This window comes from Procambarus clarkii, chromosome 62 (assembly GCF_040958095.1).
Source record: "Procambarus clarkii isolate CNS0578487 chromosome 62, FALCON_Pclarkii_2.0, whole genome shotgun sequence".
NCBI lineage: Eukaryota > Metazoa > Arthropoda > Malacostraca > Decapoda > Cambaridae > Procambarus > Procambarus clarkii.
In genome coordinates, this window is record NC_091211.1 from 33,463,885 (window position 1) to 33,480,941 (window position 17,057).

Sequence of the window (17,057 nt, forward strand, 5' to 3'; positions counted from 1 at the left end):
TTGTTTCTAGATTCATGTGCGCTGTTTCTTTAAGTTCTCCAATACTACTAGAAACTCGCACACCCGATATTGGCACAAATAGCACGTATTACTTAGTTACACTATACTCGGGCTCATACAGTCGTTTCTACAATCAATGCTACAATGACTCACTGTAATGGTTTTCACTGCCCTTCATTCAATGACATATTATAAAGTATTAACACTGGAGTTTTCAGTATTTTCTCTCGTGGGCGATAACGCGATAATTCACTGTACTCACAAATGATTAGTCACTACATGAACATAGACATATATAATGTATATACATCAAACATCATGACATGGAAAATAAATAGTTTCTAGGCACGTAGCCTAACTTCCAAATACTGGCATAATATTATATATGATTTACCACTATATGTTCACATCAAAATCTGTAGAAAGATATATAAAACACAGTAAATTTATCACTTGTTCCTGGTGCCTGTACACACCAATAATCAACATAAGTATTATAAGTACTCTTGATAGTACTACACGGCAAACTGGTGCCTCACTGTGACACGGGTGAGACTTGCTCACGACATATAAAATCCTCAGGCTAGATAATATAGCCGAATAATATAGCTAACTAAAGGGGAATGGGGAGGGAACTAGAAACACCTACTTCAACCTATCCTCCGATGAGAGATGAGATGTAGCTCCTGGTCCTCGTGTCGGGAACGCCCCAACACACACGTCGTCGTGTCCTACCGGAACCACTCGTCGTCCCACCGTTTAGCGCGTCGTCTCCGTGCCTTCTTCCTCTGCAGGTCCGTCCTCCTTCTTGACTTCTTGAAGGGTTGGAGTCGGTCTCCTGGCCGTCGTCTTCTCCCAGCAACGGCTGCCGCCTATGTCTCAGCTGCAGTCGTCCGGATTCCCAAATAGTCCTCTCCTTCCTCAGCTACCCAGTGGCTCTGTCAGCCACTACGCCGTCACGAACTGGTGAACTGCCACAGACGTCACATACGTCACTGCACGGCTTCACTGCTTCTTGCACAGTACCTGACTGGAGCACTTGTTGCTCAAATAACCGTCAATTCCCTCTCTGGTCCAACACATGAACTAGGGAAGACCTCTCAGAGTACTGGCAGACTTCAGGTGACGCCTAAATCCACGGGAGCGGGAAACAACTGTCAAACTGACAGGACCAATCGTCGCACGTCCAACCTCTTTGACGTGTCGTGTCTGACTGATGGCGCCAGCGCGGCGCGCGGCCTGGACCCCCTTCCTTCGTGACGTCACTTTCGCCACGGGAGGTTTTCATTGGCTCCCTGTGCCACATTGCTGTCGGTGACCAATCCGGTGCCACTGACGTCACACGGTTTTGGCGGGGAATTAGGAAGGCCAGCGCCATCTTGGCTTCCTAAAGGGCCTATACCACAGGCCAAAATATTACTATTTCACAAATTTCTCGGCTTTCCGAGAACACTTCACTCTCTCCCATATATCAAATTGAAGCCTGCTACGTAGAGAATGCTTGGGAAAAGTAGACATGACTCTTACTGCAGGCGTGGGAGAAATATAAGGGGGGGAACACCGTCACAATATATATATATATATATATATATATATATATATATATATATATATATATATATATATAATATATATATATATAATATATATATATATATAATATATATATATATATAATATATATATATATATAATATATATATATATATATATATATATATATATATATATATATATATATATATATGTCGTACCTAGTAGCCAGAACGCACTTCTCAGCCTACTATGCAAGGCCCGATTTGCCTAATAAGCCAAGTTTTCATGAATTAATTGTTTTTCGGCTACCTAACCTACCTAACCTAACCTAACCTAACTTTTTCGGCTACCTAACCTAACCTAACCTATAAAGATAGGTTAGGTTAGGTTAGGTAGGGTTGGTTAGGTTCGGTCATATATCTACGTTAATTTTAACTCCAATAAAAAAAAATTGACCTCATACATTATGAAATGGGTAGCTTTATCATTTCATAAGAAAAAAATTAAAGAAAATATATTAATACAGGAAAACTTGGCTTATTAGGCAAATCGGGCCTTGCATAGTAGGCTGAGAAGTGCGTTCTGGCTACTAGGTACGACATATATATATATATATATATATATATATATATATATATATATATATATATATATATATATATATATATATATATATATAATATGACAGTGGAGGGAGAGACGGGTAGCACACAGGTGCCGGGGCTCGCGGGGACAACATTAACACGGGCCGTTGCGGGTCACCCGCGGTATTGCCTCACTCCCTCACTATGACGCCAGTATGAGGCCCGGGGGTAATGGACAGTATGAGGCCCGGGGGTAATGGACAGTATGAGGCCCGGAGGTAATGGACAGTATGAGGCCCGGAGGTAATGAACAGTATGAGGCCCGGGGGTAATGGACAGTATGAGGCCCGGGGGTAATGGACAGTATGAGGCCCGGAGGTAATGGACAGTATGAGGCCCGGAAGTAATGGACAGTATGAGGCCCGGGGGTAATGGACAGTATGAGGCCCGGAGGTAATGGACAGTATGAGGCCCGGAGGTAATGGAAGTATGAGGCCCGGAGGTAATGAACAGTATGAGGCCCGGAGGTAATGGACAGTATGAGGCCCGGAGGTAATGGACAGTATGAGGCCCGGAGGTAATGGACAGTATGAGGCCCGGAGGAAATCGACAGTATGAGGCCCGGAGGTAATCGACAGTATGAGGCCCGGAGGTAATCGACAGTATGAGGCCCGGAGGTAATGGACAGTATGAGGCCCGGAGGTAATGGACAGTATGAGGCCCGGAGGTAATGGACAGTATGAGGCCCGGAGGTAATGGACAGTATGAGGCCCGGAGGTAATGGACAGTATGAGTGCCGGGGGTAATCGACAGTATGAGTGCCGGAGGTAATCGACAGTATGAGTGCCGGAGGTAATCGACAGTATGAGTGCCGGAGGTAATCGACAGTATGAGTGCCGGAGGTAATCGACAGTATGAGTGCCGGAGGTAATCGACAGTATGAGTGCCGGAGGTAATCGACAGTATGAGTGCCGGAGGTAATCGACAGTATGAGTGCCGGGGGTAATCGACAGTATGAGTGCCGGAGGTAATCGGCAGTATGAGTGCCGGAGGTAATCGGCAGTATGAGTGCCGGAGGTAATCGACAGTATGAGTGCCGGGGGTAATCGACAGTATGAGTGCCGGAGGTAATCGACAGTATGAGTGCCGGAGGTAATCGGCAGTATGAGTGCCGGAGGTAATCGACAGTATGAGTGCCGGAGGTAATCGACAGTATGAGTGCCGGAGGTAATCGACAGTATGAGTGCCGGAGGTAATCGACAGTATGAGTGCCGGAGGTAATCGACAGTATGAGTGCCGGAGGTAATCGGCAGTATGAGTGCCGGAGGTAATCGGCAGTATGAGTGCCGGGGGTAATCGGCAGTATGAGTGCCGGAGGTAATCGACAGTATGAGTGCCGGAGGTAATCGACAGTATGAGTGCCGGAGGTAATCGACAGTATGAGTGCCGGAGGTAATCGACAGTATGAGTGCCGGGGGTAATCGACAGTATGAGTGCCGGAGGTAATCGACAGTATGAGTGCCGGAGGTAATGGACAGTATGAGTGCCGCCTCCCATGACAGATATACAGGCACAGAAACGGCATACAATTTCCCTGTCTGACTTCAGAAACCCTTCTCCTGGCTAAAGGATAGTAGACAGACTAATAATGATGATAATCCGCCTATCCAGACGCCACGTCCTGGGAAGTGATAGACCTAAGGACCTAAACCCCTCCTACATCATCATCACCATCATCACTATCATCACCATCATCACCATCTCTGGTTGTGACGCAGGACGACTCCTCTGGCTCGTAACTTCTTGTGCTATAAGAGGCAATGAACTGAAAATCGTGACGAATTTAACTGTTCGTAGTAGATCTAAGCCACTGTATGTGAGGGCTTTGGAGGGTTCTGTGGTCCTCTTGGTTCATGAATATGTATATAAACGCATCTGTGTTGTTTGTAAGTGATTATTTAGTGTCAGGGTGACCCCTGGGGTGTCACACCGGGGGGTGTACCGCTGTTCTTGTCCGTGTGTGTCTGTACGGCTAACTGGCGTGCTTCACACACACACACACACATACACACACACACACACACACACACACACACACACACACACACACACACACACACACATACACATACACACACACACACACACACACACACACACACACACATACACATACATACACATACATACACATACATACACATACATACACATACATACACATACATACACATACATACACACACATACACACACATACACATACACATACACATACACATACACACATACACACATACACACACACACACACACACACACACACACACACACACACACACACATACACACACATACACATACATACACATACACACACAGAAGGGGAACAGCCTACCTGTAACGATTCGAGAAAGAGACCTGGGAGTGGATGTGACACCTAATCTAACTCCTGAGGCACATATAAATAGGATAACGACAGCAGCGTACTCTACACTGGCGAAAATTAGAACTTCATTCAGAAACCTAAATGAGGAAGCTTTTAGGGCGCTTTACACTGCCTACGTGAGACCCGTCTTAGAGTATGCCGCGCCATCATGGAGCCCCCACCTGAAGAAACACATAAAGAAACTGGAGAAGGTTCAGAGGTTTGCGACGAGGCTTGTCCCAGAGTTACGAGGGATGGGATATGAAGAGCGGCTGAAGGAACTGAACCTAACGACACTAGAGAAAAGAAGGGAGAGAGGAGATATGATAGGGACATATAAAATACTCAGGGGAATTGACAAAGTGGAAATAGATGAAATGTTCACACGTAATAATAACAGAACGAGGGGACATGGGTGGAAACTGGAAACTCAGATGAGTCACAGAGATGTTAGGAAGTTTTCTTTTAGCGTGAGAGTAGTAGAAAAATGGAATGCACTTGGGGAACAGGTTGTGGAAGCAAATACTATTCATACTTTTAAAACTAGGTATGATAGGGAAATGGGACAGGAGTCATTGCTGTAAACAACCGATAGCTAGAAAGGCGGGATCCAAGAGTCAATGCTCGATCCTGCAAGCACATATAGGTGAGTACATATAGGTGAGTACACACACACACACACACACACACACACACACACACACACACACACACACACACACACACACACACACACACACACACACACACACATACACACACACACACACACACACACACACACACACACACACACACACACACACCAACCACACACACACATACACACCACACACACACATACACACACACACACACACACACACACACACACACACACACATACACACACATACACACACACACACACACACACACACACATACACACACACACACACACACACACATACACACACACATACACACACACATACACACACACATACACACACACACACACACACACACACACACACATACACACACACACACACACACACACACACACACACACACACACACACACACTGCAAGAGTCACCACAGCCGTGAACCACCAACTGAAAACCCAAGGTTAATCAACTTTCAGCTTGCTCGAGCAAGCTCAAATATGTGAGAAAACGTGGTACGTATACACACATACACAGCCTCTCACACGTACAAATACATGTGCAGGCACAGACATGTACAAAACACAAACGTGCAAACATTCACATGTACAAAAACATAATCTAGGCTTATAAACTGCGTCAACACATTCAAAGGAATTTATGAAAAGGAAAGGACTGGTAGGTAACCTTACCTCACACCTCCTGCCAACAGAACAGTGGGCAAGGGGACCCAGCCTCACACCTGCCAACAGAACAGTGGGCAAGGGGACCCAGCCTCACACCTGCCAACAGAACAGTGGGCAAGGGGACCCAGCCTCACACCTGCCAACAGAACAGTGGGCAAGGGGACCCAGCCTCACACCTGCCAACAGAACAGTGGGCAAGGGGACCCAGCCTCACACCTGCCAACAGAACAGTGGGCAAGGGGACCCAGCCTCACACCTGCCAACAGAACAGTGGGCAAGGGGACCCAGCCTCACACCTGCCAACAGAATAGTGGGCAAGGGGACCCAGCCTCACACCTGCCAACAGAACAGTGGGCAAGGGGACCCAGCCACACACCTGCCAACAGAACAGTGGGCAAGGGGACCCAGCCTCACACCTGCCAACAGAACAGTGGGCAAGGGGGCCCAGCCTCACACCTGCCAACAGAACAGTGGGCAAGGGGACCCAGCCTCACACCTGCCAACAGAACAGTGGGCAAGGGGACCCAGCCTCACACCTGCCAACAGAACAGTGGGCAAGGGGACCCAGCCTCACACCTGCCAACAGAACAGTGGGCAAGGGGACCCAGCCTCACACCTGCCAACAGAACAGTGGGCAAGGGGACCCAGCCTCACACCTGCCAACAGAACAGTGGGCAAGGGGACCCAGCCTCACACCTGCCAACAGAACAGTGGGCAAGGGGACCCAGCCTCACACCTGCCAACAGAACAGTGGGCAAGGGGACCCAACCTCTCACCTGCCAACAGAACAGTGGGCAAGGGGACCCAGCCTCACACCTGCCAACAGAACAGTGGGCAAGGGGACCCAGCCTCACACCTGACAACAGAACAGTGGGCAAGGGGACCCAGCCTCACACCTGCCAACAGAACAGTGGGCAAGGGGACCCAGCCTCACACCTGCCAACAGAACAGTGGGCAAGGGGACCCAGCCTCACACCTGCCAACAGAACAGTGGGCAAGGGGACCCAGCCTCACACCTGCCAACAGAACAGTGGGCAAGGGGACCCAGCCTCACACCTGCCAACAGAACAGTGGGCAAGGGGACCCAGCCTCACACCTGCCAACAGAACAGTGGGCAAGGGGACCCAGCCTCACACCTGCCAACAGAACAGTGGGCAAGGGGACCCAGCCTCACACCTGCCAACAGAACAGTGGGCAAGGGGACCCAACCTCTCACCTGCCAACAGAACAGTGGGCAAGGGGACCCAGCCTCACACCTGCCAACAGAACAGTGGGCAAGGGAACCCAGCCTCACACCTGCCAACAGAACAGTGGGCAAGGGGACCCAGCCTCACACCTGCCAACAGAACAGTGGGCAAGGGGACCCAGCCTCACACCTGCCAACAGAACAGTGGGCAAGGGGACCCAGCCTCACACCTGCCAACAGAACAGTGGGCAAGGGGACCCAGCCTCACACCTGCCAACAGAACAGTGGGCAAGGGGACCCAACCTCTCACCTGCCAACAGAACAGTGGGCAAGGGGACCCAGCCTCACACCTGCCAACAGAACAGTGGGCAAGGGAACCCAGCCTCACACCTGCCAACAGAACAGTGGGCAAGGGGACCCAGCCTCACACCTGCCAACAGAACAGTGGGCAAGGGGACCCAGCCTCACACCTGCCAACAGAATAGTGGGCAAGGGGACCCAGCCTCACACCTGCCAACAGAACAGTGGGCAAGGGGACCCAGCCTCACACCTGCCAACAGAACAGTGGGCAAGGGGACCCAGCCTCACACCTGCCAACAGAACAGTGGGCAAGGGGACCCAGCCTCACACCTGCCAACAGAACAGTGGGCAAGGGGACCCAGCCTCACACCTGCCAACAGAACAGTGGGCAAGGGGACCCAGCCTCACACCTGCCAACAGAACAGTGGGCAAGGGGACCCAGCCTCACACCTGCCAACAGAACAGTGGGCAAGGGGACCCAGCCTCACACCTGCCAACAGAACTGTGGGCAAGGGAACCAACCTAAGATTTTGTGTATCACAGAAAAAAGTGTTATATAGAGAACTTCTTGGATGAAGCTACGAAGAGAAACCCCAGAATGTGATATCTTCAAGCCGAGAAGAAACGACATGTGTCATATATGAAATTTGTTATCATAGAAAGTATATTTAGAGCCTCCATAAGGTTACTGTTCTTTATATATCAAGTTTCTTTAATAGTCGTGTCTTTGATGGCCGGTTAATGATCTCGTTTACAGCTATGCCAACTGCGCACTGTAAATTGCCTGCTGTAAAAGACGCACTATGACTCGAAAACAATTTACTATTACACTTCTTAATTTCGTAATTTCCAGATTATAAGCCATTAAGAATAATCGCTCCACTTTGGATCGTAGAACGCAAACCTTTACCTTAAACTACCAAGCTCACTTATGATCCAGATCTCTCTCGGGTTGATCCAACTTGCGAACAAGTTATCTAGTGATCACATCTCACGTCTGACCAAGCTGTTGTGACCTGTCTCCCGTGTGGTGTAGTGAAGGGGTGTACAGGTTGTATTGTACCAGGTCACTCCCGTTGTGTTGCACCAGGAGGTCACTCCCGTTGTGTTGTACCAGGAGGTCACTCCTGTTGTGTTGTACCAGGAGGTCACTCCCGTTGTGTTGTACCAGGAGGTCACTCCCGTTGTGTTGTACCAGGAGGTCACTCCCGTTGTGTTGTACCAGGAGGTCACTCCCGTTATGTTGTACCAGGTCACTCACTCCCGTTGTGTTGTACCAGGTCACTCACTCCCGTTGTGTTGTACCAGGAGGTCACTCCCGTTGTGTTGCACCAGGAGGTCACTCCCGTTGTGTTGTACCAGGAGGTCACTCCCGTTGTGTTGTACCAGGAGGTCACTCCCGTTGTGTTGTACCAGGAGGACACTCCCGTTGTGTTGCACCAGGAGGTCACTCCCGTTGTGTTGCACCAGGAGGTCACTCCCGTTGTGTTGTACCAGGAGGTCACTCCCGTTGTGTTGCACCAGGAGGTCACTCCCGTTGTGTTGTACCAGGAGGTCACTCCCGTTGTGTTGTACCAGGAGGTCACTCCTATTGAGTTGTACCAGGTCACTCCCGTTGTGTTGTACCAGGTCACTCCCGTTGTGTTGTACCAGGAGGTCACTCCCGTTGTGTTGTACCAGGAGGTCACTCCTATTGAGTTGTACCAGGTCACTCCCGTTGTGTTGTACCAGGAGGTCACTCCCGTTGTGTTGTACCAGGTCACTCCCGTTGTATTGTACCAGGAGGTCACTCCCGATGTGTTGTACAAGGAGGTCACTCCCGTTGTGTTGTACCAGGAGGTCACTCCCGTTGTGTTGCACCAGGAGGTCACTCCCGTTGTGTTGCACCAGGAGGTCACTCCAGTTGTCTTGTACCAGGTCACTCCCGTTGTGTTGTACCAGCAGGTCACTCCCGTTGTGTTGTACCAGGAGGTCACTCCCGTTGAGTTGTACCAGGAGGTCACTCCCGTTGTGTTGTACCAGGAGGTCACTCCCGTTGTGTTGTACCAGGTCACTCCCGTTGTGTTGCACCAGGTCACTCCCGTTGTGTTGTACCAGGTCACTCCCGTTGTGTTGCACCAGGTCACTCCCGTTGTGTTGTACCAAGAGGTCACTCCCGTTGTGTTGTACCAGGAGGTCACTCCCGTTGTGTTGTACCAGGAGGTCACTCCTGTTGTGTTGTACCAGGAGGTCACTCCCGTTGTGTTGTACCAGGTCACTCCCGTTGTGTTGTACCAGGTCACTCCCGTTGTGTTGTACCAGGTCACTCCTGTTGTGTTGTACCAGGAGGTCACTCCCGTTGTGTTGTTCCAGGTGGTCACTCCTGTTGTGTTGTACCAGGAGGTCACTCCCGTTGTGTTGTACCAGGAGGTCACTCCCGTTTTGTTGTACCAGGAGGTCACTCCCGTTGTGTTGTACCAGCAGGTCACTCCCGTTGTGTTGTACCAGGAGGTCACTCCCGTTGTGTTGTGCCAGGAGGTCACTCCCGTTGTGTTGCACCAGAAGGTCACTCCTGTTGTGTTGTACCAGGTCACTCCCGTTGTGTTGTACCAGGTCACTCCCGTTGTGTTGTACCAGGAGGTCACTCCCGTTGTGTTGTACCAGGTCACTCTCGTTGTGTTGCACCAGGCCACTCCCGTTGTGTTGTACCAGGAGGTCACTCCCGTTGTGTTGTACCAGGTCACTCCCGTTGTGTTGTACCAGGAGGTCACTCCCGTTGAGTTGTACCATGAGGTCACTCCCGTTGTGTTGTACCAGGAGGTCACTCCCGTTGTGTTGTACCAGGTCACTCCCGTTGTGTTGCACCAGGTCACTCCCGTTGTGTTGTACCAAGAGGTCACTCCCGTTGTGTTGTACCAGGAGGTCACTCCCGTTGTGTTGTACCAGGTCACTCCCGTTGTGTTGTACCAGGAGGTCACTCCCGTTGTGTTGTACCAGGAGGTCACTACCGTTGTGTTGTACCAGGAGGTCACTCCCGTTGTGTTGTACCAAGAGGTCACTCCCGTTGTGTTGTACCAGGAGGTCACTCCGGTTGTGTTGTACCAGGTCACTCCCGTTGTGTTGCACCAGGTCACTCCCGTTGTGTTGTACCAGGTCACTCCCGTTGTGTTGTACCAGCAGGTCACTCCCGTTGAGTTGTACCAGGAGGTCACTCCCGTTGTGTTGTACCAGGAGGTCACTCCCGTTGTGTTGTACCAGGAGGTCACTCCCGTTGTGTTGCACCAGGTCACTCCCGTTGAGTTGTACCAGGAGGTCACTCCCGTTGTGTTGCACCAGGAGGTCACTCCCGTTGTGTTGTACCAGCAGGTCACTCCCGTTGTGTTGTACCAGGAGGTCACTCCCGTTGTGTTGCACCAGGTCACTCCCGTTGTGTTGTACCAGGAGGTCACTCCCGTTGTGTTGTACCAGGAGGTCACTCCCGTTGTGTTGCACCAGGAGGTCACTTCTCCCGTTGAGTTGTACCAGCAGGTCACTCCGTTGTGTGTACCAGGAGGTCACTCCCGTTGTGTTGTACCAGGGTCACTCCCGTTGTGTTGTACCAGGAGGTCCACTTCCCGTTGTGTTTGTACCAGGAGGTCACTCCCGTTGTGTTGACAAAAACACCAGGAGGTCACTCCCGTTGAGTTGTACCAGCAGGTCACTCCCGTTGTGTTGTACCAGGAGGTCACTCCCGTTGTGTTGTACCAGGTCACTCCCGTTGTGTTGTACCAGGAGGTCACTCCCGTTGTGTTGCACCAGGAGGTCACTCCCGTTGTGTTGTACCAGCAGGTCACTCCAGTTGAGTTGTACCAGGTCACTCCCGTTGAGTTGTACCAGCAGGTCACTCCCGTTGTGTTGTACCAGGAGGTCACTCCCGTTGTGTTGTACCAGGAGGTCACTCCCGTTGTGTTGTACCAGCAGGTCACTCCTGTTGAGTTGTACCAGGTCACTCCCGTTGTGTTGTACCAGCAGGTCACTCCCGTTGTGTTGTACCAGGAGGTCACTCCTGTTGTGTTGTACCAGGAGGTCACTCCCGTTGTGTTGTACCAGGTCACTCCCGTTGTGTTGCACCAGGAGGTCACTCCCGTTGTGTTGTACCAGGAGGTCACTCCCGTTGTGTTGTACCAGGTCACTCCCGTTGTGTTGTACCAGGAGGTCACTCCCGTTGTGTTGTACCAGGTCACTCCCGTTGTGTTGTACCAGGAGGTCACTCCCGTTGTGTTGTACCAGGTCACTCCCGTTGTGTTGTACCAGGAGGTCACTCCCGTTGTGTTGTACCAGGTCACTCCCGTTGTGTTGACGCTTGTGAGGTAATGACGCCATCAACACGACACCTACACCACCGCACTTTTTCATTATTGCACCAACGGTATGTGACTGCAGCCTTAATTAGACTCAGCGTTGCAGTGTTGCCAGGACTGACGCATTAGAGTGAACACTGCAGCATAACAGCGTTAGTCAGTGATGTGGTGAAGGCTGACTCTATACACAGTTTACAATGTAGATATGATAGAGCCCAGTAGGCTCCGGAACCTGTACACCTGTTGATTGACGGTTGAGAGGCGGGACCAGGGAGCCAAAGCTCAACCCCCGCAAACACACCTAGATGAGCACACACACACACACACACACACACACACACACACACACACACACACACACACACACACACACACACACACACACTGTGTGTGTGTGTATATATATATTGATAATACATTAAAGATTCTCAAGGGAATTGATAGGGTAGATAAAGACAGGCTATTTAACACAAGGGGCACACGCACTACGGGACACAGGTGGAAACTGAGTGCCCAAATGAGCCACAGAGATATTAGAAAGAACTTTTTTGGTGTCAGAGTGGTTGACAAATGGAATGCATTAGGGAGTGATGTGGTGGAGGCTGACTCCATACACAGTTTCAAGAGTAGATATGATAGAGCCCAATAGGCTCAGGAATCTGTACACCTGTTTAATTGACGGTTGAGAGGCGGGACCAAAGAGCCAGAGCTCAACTCCCGCAAGCATAATTAGGTGAGTACAATTAAGTAAGTACACACACACACACACACACACACACACACACACACACACACACACACACACACACACACACACATACATACATACATATTTGTATATATATATATATATATATATATATATATATATATATATATATATATTTATATATATATATATATTATATATATAATATGTATATATATCGTACTTATAGGCACAGTCGCGGAATTAAAAAATCGACAAATACATATATGCTTAAGAGACATGTACTTATCATAAACATCTAATAAATTGTTAAAGTTTGAACTAAAACTTAGTAACCTCATCTGACCTAAATATGTCAATTATCTCCCAACATCTCATATATGAGACACTGCAAATAAATTCTTTGTGGGCATCTAATCATTAATAACTGATATCGTTACATTCACATATACGGAAAATTATATACACGATGAAAACAAGTCTGCGGATTTGACTCGCCAGATTTAACTTACCAGTCGAACGGATCTGGTGACTGTTGGTCGAGTTTGAACTTGTCACGTGAAGCATACTGTGATGATAAAGTTATACTCAACGGTGAAGCATACTGTGATGATAAAGTTACACTCAACGGTGAAGCATACTGTGATGATAAAATTATACTCAACGGTGAAGCATACTGTGATGATAAAATTATACTCAACGGTGAAGCATACTGTGATGATAAAGTTATACTCAACGGTGAAGCATACTGTGATGATAAAGTTATACTCAACGGTTAAGCATACTGTGATGATAAAATTATACTCAACGGTGAAGCATACTGTGATGATAAAATTATACTCAACGGTGAAGTATACTGTGATGATAAAATTATACTCAACGGTGAAGCATACTGTGATGATAAAGTTATACTCAACGGTTAAGCATACTGTGATGATAAAGTTATACTCAACGGTGAAGCATACTGTGATGATAAAATTATACTCAACGGTGAAGTATACTGTGATGATAAAATTATACTCAACGGTGAAGCATACTGTGATGATAAAGTTATACTCAACGGTGAAGCATACTGTGATGATAAAGTTATACTCAACCGTGAAGCATACTGTGATGATAAAATTATACTCAATGATGAAGTATACTGTGATGATAAAATTATACTCAACGGTGAAGCATACTGTGATGATAAAGTTATACTCAACGGTGAAGCATACTGTGATGATAAAGTTATACTCAACGGTGAAGCATACTGTGATGATAAAATTATACTCAACGGTGAAGTATACTGTGATGATAAAATTATACTCAACGGTGAAGCATACTGTGATGATAAAGTTATACTCAACGGTTAAGCATACTGTGATGATAAAGTTATACTCAACGGTGAAGCATACTGTGATGATAAAATTATACTCAACGGTGAAGTATACTGTGATGATAAAATTATACTCAACGGTGAAGCATACTGTGATGATAAAGTTATACTCAACGGTGAAGCATACTGTGATGATAAAGTTATACTCAACCGTGAAGCATACTGTGATGATAAAATTATACTCAATGATGAAGTATACTGTGATGATAAAATTATACTCAACGGTGAAGCATACTGTGATGATAAAGTTATACTCAACGGTGAAGCATACTGTGATGATAAAGTTATACTCAACGGTGAAGCATACTGTGATGATAAAATTATACTCAACGGTGAAGTATACTGTGATGATAAAATTATACTCAACGGTGAAGCATACTGTGATGATAAAGTTATACTCAACGGTGAAGCATACTGTGATGATAAAATTATACTCAACGGTGAAGCATACTGTGATGATAAAGTTATACTCAACGGTGAAGCATACTGTGATGATAAAGTTATACTCAACGGTGAAGCATACTGTGATAAAATTATACTCAACGGTGAAGCATACTGTGATTATAAAGTTATACTCAACGGTGAAGCATACTGTGATGATAAAATTATACTCAACGGTGAAGCATACTGTGATGATAAAGTTATACTCAACGGTGAAGCATACTGTGATAAAATTATACTCAACGGTGAAGCATACTGTGATAAAATTATACTCAACGGTGAAGCATACTGTGATGATAAAGTTATACTCAACGGTGAAGCATACTGTGATAAAATTATACTCAACGGTGAAGCATACTGTGATGATAAAATTATACTCAACGGTGAAGCATACTGTGATGATAAAGTTATACTCAACGGTGAAGCATACTGTGATGGTAAAATTATACTCAACGGTGAAGCATACTGTGATGGTAAAATTATACTCAACGGAGAAGCATACTGTGATGGTAAAATTATACTCAACGGTGAAGCATACTGTGATGGTAAAATTATACTCAACGGTGAATCATACTGTGATGGTAAAGTTATACTCAACGGTGAAGCATACTGTGATGGTAAAATTATACTCAACGGTGAAGCATATTGTGATGGTAAAATTATACTCAACGGTGAAGCATACTGTGATGGTAAAATTATACTCAACGGTGAAGCATACTGTGATGATAAAATACTCAACGGTGAAGCATACTGTGATGGTAAAATGATACATGCTGAGCGGTGAAGCATACTGTGATGGTAAAATGATACATGCTGAGCGGTGAAGCATACTGTGATGGTAAAATGAAAGAAAGAGTAACAGGTCCGTAATATCAAGGAGTGATGATTCACGCTGATGAATCATTCGATCAGTTCGAGTGTTGATTCATTCCTCAGTGGAGCATAATGAGTGACTACTCTACAACAGCCTCAGCACTGAGGCAGTATAGACAGTCATACACAAGGAAGCCACTGTATCGTGGTACATCTTTCGCAATATCCTTAGAGCAGGACGGGGGATCGAACCAGCTCGGTGCCCCAAGACTCCTGGTGGATTCGGGTGGATCACTGGATAAATAATCCTTAACGTGTCGTGGTGCAGGGGTTAAGGTGTGCGTCTTGAGTTACCCAGGACGCGGGGTCGAGCCCCCGTCCTTTTACAAGGATTTTCTCATGGACAGGATTGAAGTCAGGTGTGGGAATGTCTCTTGTAATGTTATCTTGCCTGCAGGTGTGGGAGTGTCTACTGTAGGTATTATCTTGCCTGCAGGTGTGGGAGTGTCTCTTGTGATGTTATCTTGCCTGCAGGTGTGAGAGTGTCTCTTGTGATGTTATCTTGCCTGCAGGTGTGGGAGTGTCTACTGTGGGTATTATCTTGCCTGCAGGTGTGGGAGTGTCTACTGTGGGTATTATCTTGCCTGCAGGTGTGGGAGTGTCTACTGTGGGTATTATCTTGCCTGCAGGTGTGGGAGTGTCTACTGTGGGTATTATCTTGCCTGCAGGTGTGTGAGTGTCTCTTGTGATGTTATCTTGCCTGCAGGTGTGGGAGTGTCTCTTGTGATGTTATCTTGCCTGCAGGTGTGGGAGCGTCTCCCACACCCAGTGTTTAGGAGGGGGGGTGAGCAGAGAGAGGCAGGAGCAGGGTGAGGCAGGGGGAAGGAGCAGGGTGAGGCAGGGGGCAGGGTGAGGCAGGGGGCGGCAGGAGCAGGGTGAGGCAGGAGCAGGGTGAGGCAGGGGGCAGGAGCAGGGTGAGACAGGGGGCAGGAGCAGGGTGAGGCAGGGGGCAGGAGCAGGGTGAGACAGGGGGCAGGAGCAGGGTGAGGCAGGGAGCGGCAGGAGCAGGGTGAGGCAGGGGGCGGCAAGAGCAGGGTGAGGCAGGGGGGCGGCAAGAGCAGGGTGAGGCAGGGGGGCGGCAGGAGGAGGGTGAGGCAGTGGGCGGCAGGAGCAGGGTGAGGCAGGGTGAGGCAGGGGGCGGCAGGAGCAGGGTGAGGCAGGAGCAGGGTGAGACAGGGGGCAGGAGCAGGGTGAGGCAGGGGGCGGCAGGAGCAGGGGGCGGCAAGAGCAGGATGAGGCAGGGGGGCGGCAGGAGCAGGGTGAGGCAGGAGCAGGGTGAGGCAGGAGCAGGGTGAGGCAGGAGCAGGGTGAGGCAGGGGGCAGGAGCAGGGTGAGGCAGGAGGCGGCAGGAGCAGGGTGAGGCAGGGGGCAGGAGCAGGGTGAGGCAGGGGGCGGCAGGAGCAGGGTGAGGCAGGGTGAGGCAGGAGCAGGGTGAGGCAGGAGCAGGGTGAGGCAGGGGATGGCAGGAGCAGGGTGAGACAGGAGCAGGGTGAGGCAGGGGGCGGCAGGAGCAGGGTGAGGCAGGGGGCGGCAGGGGCAGGGTGAGGCACGAGCAGGGTGAGGCAGGGGGCAGGAGCAGGGTGATGCAGGAGCAGGGTGAGGCAGGGTGAGGCAGGAGTGATGGAGGCATAAGTCTGGCCATGGCCGCTAATAGCAGCACGGTGCGCGGGCTTTCCTTTACCGCCCCTGTGATTGGTTCATCAAGTGTGGCGCGGAGGTGATTGGCTGCCCCCAGTAACTAACAGAGACTAACGCAGCCGACGTGCACACTCTCTCAGCTCTCTCAGCTCAAGCTCTCATCTCAAGCTAATAGCTCAAGCTCTCAGCTCAAGTTCTCAGCTCAAGCTAACAGCTCAAGCTTTCAGCTCAAGCTCTCAGCTCAAGCTCTCACCTCAAGCTCTCACCTCACTCTCTCAGCTCAAGCTCTCAGCTCAAGCTCTCAGCTCAAGCTCTCAGCTCAAGCTCT